This window comes from Ursus arctos, unplaced genomic scaffold (genome assembly GCF_023065955.2).
Source record: "Ursus arctos isolate Adak ecotype North America unplaced genomic scaffold, UrsArc2.0 scaffold_17, whole genome shotgun sequence".
Classification (NCBI taxonomy): domain Eukaryota; kingdom Metazoa; phylum Chordata; class Mammalia; order Carnivora; family Ursidae; genus Ursus; species Ursus arctos.
In genome coordinates, this window is record NW_026622841.1 from 60,953,320 (window position 1) to 60,957,382 (window position 4,063).

Sequence of the window (4,063 nt, forward strand, 5' to 3'; positions counted from 1 at the left end):
GGCATAACCTGACTCACCCAGCATCAGTAAAGCAGTTCCAGAACTCAACCCCGGGCCCCTGTCGCCTACCCAATTCAAGCCACCACCATGCCTCTATCGAAAGGAATTCCCAAAGACTCTCCTCTGACTCCACCACCAAAGAAACAGCAGATTGAATATGGCACTTCAAAATATCGAGATGATACATCTAGTATAGTTAGATACACAAGGTTTACCTTTATTTGTTTTTTATTACATAATGTTATAGTCTCCATACAGTACAGTAAATTTCGATGATACATTAGTTGCATATAACACCCAGTGCACCATGCAATATGTGCCCTCCTTACTACCCATCACCAGCCTATATTTTAAACAGGAAAATGCTGCTCTGAATAATTTTGAATTTTCCCTCGACCCCCATTGTAACTCTGGGATGAAAAGACTAATCAGTGATGAAACATCACCCTTGACAATTGGAAAGACATCATCCATATTTGTATGTGACGACAAAAGGCCATCTAACACTAAATGGTGGCCGCTCACCCATATCTTAGGCCCAACTGTATAAACACTGTCAAACGTATATCTTAAAAATAGACAAAGAGTAAACCTCACCTTCCCTTTCTAATGAAAGAGTGTTTCTAGGAAACAGCTGTTCAAAATACATTCATAAGCAGTCAATGAACAGAGAAAATGGGATCCCCTGCAAAGTGCTCCAAGCTCAGAAACTAAGTACCTCCTTCACCAAATTCAGAACGCTGACAACTATTACTTAAGTTTTACTTCATGGCTCAACTAGAGAAAAGAGAAAAACCCAGGAGATGGTGGGTTAATGAGAGGTTTTACTTCCAGTCCTGATGTGGATATGACATTTCTCCAAATGGACCTGCCGCTTTCTCTGAATGCTGGATCCCGTGTCAAGCTGCCTCACTGACTCAGATGCAGACGTTCAGAACGTCGGGTCTCGCGGAGCCAGAGCAGAGAAGTGTTGTCAGATGGGGAGAAGCAGCTCCTCGGACCTAAAGCCTGCACACCTGCTGTGGTTTCTGGGAGAAGGGGAAACATAGACTTGTCTTTTAGTAGTAATTATCTCCCAGCCCATTGCCACCATTCCCAGGAAACAGCTAGCACAATGCTGAAGTTGGGTAACGGCTCTGGGCCTTCCTAGCGCCACACCTGTGCCTGAGGGAACAGGGAATACCCTGCTGAACTCGGGGAACTGCTCAAGGTCCATTACCTGCACTGTGTCGGGGGACAGGGGCACCGCACTGAAGCTGGGGACTGTGCGGTCCTTTCTCTCGCTCTTCCTGGGGAACACGGGAAACCCTGGAATGTCTGCGAACCATCCCACAAAAGCTTTGCTGAGCGGGTGCCCTGGAGTTCCTGGGTCTGGGGTGTATGGCCAGTTCACGGAGACTAGGCAGAAGAGACTTTCAAGGGAAAAAGGAAAGAAACCTGAGTCTCCATGATGAACTCTCTCAACATGCCCTTCCAGAACCCCGCCTCTTACCCGGGGTGCCCCTACTCCCAGAAAGCCCACCTATGGCCACACAGCATGCACTCACCCAGCCAGGAACTCCACAGGTCCACTCTCTCAAAACTCCACTTCCTTGGCTCCTGGTCTGCGTCCTTGGGCTGCTCCGGATCTGCACACAGAGACGTAGCTCCACCCCCATGGGGTGATTGCTTGGGGAGTATGATGCTTCCAACTCCTTGAATGCCAGGCAACCGGCCCCATGACTCACAACTCTGGGAGTGCAGAGGTCCAGGAGGCACCTCCTTGGCTAAACGCCCTGAGCAGGCATGACGGGGATCATGGGCAGGGCTGCAAGCACACACACACGCGCGCGCGCACACACACACACACACACACACACACACACACACACACGGCCCCTTTCGCGGACCCCTCTAGCTGCAGACCACCCTCAGAGCCCTGCCCCTTCCCTTCTGCACCAACCCTTCCTGCAAGGGTGTGCCTGGTTCCTGGCAAGGTCAGCTGCTCTCAGACTGTTCCAGCCTTGGGCTTTAGGAAATGCAATGCTTTTATGCATATCCAAGGCAATTTTAAGCGCCAAAAGGAATGGTCCAAGCGGGAATAGCTTTGCCTTCTTGTCTCACCCATGGAGTGGATAGTGCTTCTCAGACCTTCAAAACATCCTTCTAGGGTGAGCCCATTTGTGCTGCAATCTATATACACATGCTTAGTTCTACAGGGAAGGAAGGAAAAGCCGGCCTTCTGTTCTGTCGCGGTTGTGAACCAGGAACATTTATTTTTCACTTGAAAACAGAGTGTTATTGTTGACACTAAATGAAGGAACCTTTTAAAACATTTTAGAGAGGAAGGAAGAGAGTTTTATTCAAACCCAAGTCAAGGACAGCTGCCTGGGAGACACAATCTTCACAAAGAAAGGAGTGCTCCAGGGAAGGAACATTTAGGGCAGGGTCATATATTTGTTCTGAGTTGTGCTACGTACAGTTATACATCACGATGAGGAAGAAGGTTCCAGAAAGTGACAGACTTTTTCTTATGTTTTCAGTATGTACAAATCAGTATGACTTTAATCTTATGGGAGCAAGAAAGGTTCTTTTGTGTTCTCACCTTGATGTTGGCAAAGGCATTTTTTGGTTCTCTTTTTCTTTTTGATGGATATGGACAATAAGTGCTGGGGGCAGAAATAGGGCCCATGCTTTGAGGGTTTGCCCAGTCATTTTGAGCTGGGTAAAATGTTAAAGGAGAGCTTTCCTGGGAGGCCAAGATCAGGCCTCACAGATGGTATGACATAAAAATTACTCTTATCCTTATCATCACTACCAAATGGTGGAACGTGAGATGAAAGCACCTTTCCAATAGTAAAGAGACATCAAAGGACCCCTACAGAAGGTTACCTGCTCCATGGTCAACACAGGTAACAGAGGCGTTCATGGTCTCTGGACTCCTTCCCTTGTCCTGCCCAAATCTCTGAAACATAGAGATCATTTACAGTCAGAATTTTACACATCTTAGAGATGTCTGGCACCATTCCCTTGGACTACAGAATACAACAGAATAGCTCACTGTCACAACACGAAAGTGCCCCTGGATACACTAAGTTCTTTCTCCGCAACGTTGGCCTTAATGAAATCATAATCGTAACATAGAAACACTACGATGGTTGGGAATAAGTAATCACAGGTAAGGGAATATTTAGGAAATCTTTAGAAGCATTGTCTCACTCTATAGAAGAGGCTAACTGCTTTAAATACTATTTCCGACCTTACAGGACACTCTACAGACCAGAGCCTCCATCAATTAAAAAAGCATAGTTCTTTCAGTCACTTTAATATCAGAAAAATAGTATAGTATCTCTATTCCTAGGGATCTTTAAGTCTCCGACTCAAAGGTCCTCCACTGAGAGAATTATCTTCATGATCATGATGGGCAGAGGTGAAAAGGCAGCCGAATTCATTCCATTTGGCCACACAACAAGAAAATCCTAATACTTCCTAGGTTTCCAGATTGAGAAGACCAGGGGTAGAGCGAAATGGTACCTTGTATGGAAGAACAAGGGATTTGGAGTCAGTTTGGAGATCACACTTAGGTTTCTGACACTAAAATCCTCTGTAATTCATATCATTTCTGAGCCTTTTGATATTTGAAAAAGCTTCTCTCTTCCATATAAAAATGGGACTCATTCTATCTACACCCCAGTTGAGAAGTTTACGAGGGAGAATGCTACTCAGAGCCAGTATGGATTCTCCCAAGAGCAGGTGCTCAGGAGCCATAATTACCATTGGGTCTATATCTTTTCCAGAGAAAAGAACACATGGTGAAACCGTGTTTCGAAAAGATGACTCACAAGATGATTTTCACACTTTCATGAAGGTCAAGAAACTGCTATTTTGTTGTAATTCTCTCAGAAATCATGTTATTAGCCTAGTGGGGACAATAGCAACATCATCACTAGGAGTGGGGAGCTTCTCATCTCCATATGGCTATGTTGACTACCTTAACACAATGCCACCAGAAAGGAAAGCTGGAGAGAGGTGTGTGTGGGCACAGGCCAAGGCTGCCAGGTGTGCCTGGGACATGCAGAACTCT

General features: G+C 45.9%; 1 long non-coding RNA gene across 1 annotated transcript; it reads right to left on the reverse strand.

The window, feature by feature from the left end:
• Positions 1-234: 234 nt before the first annotated feature.
• Positions 235-1,794, reverse strand: LOC130543958 (uncharacterized). Its single transcript, XR_008959759.1, has 2 exons — positions 1,548-1,794; positions 235-1,028 (listed from the first exon to the last, which is right to left on the reverse strand). It is a non-coding gene; the product is annotated as an uncharacterized LOC130543958 (long non-coding RNA).
• Between the last annotated feature and the right edge of the window lie 2,269 nt (positions 1,795-4,063).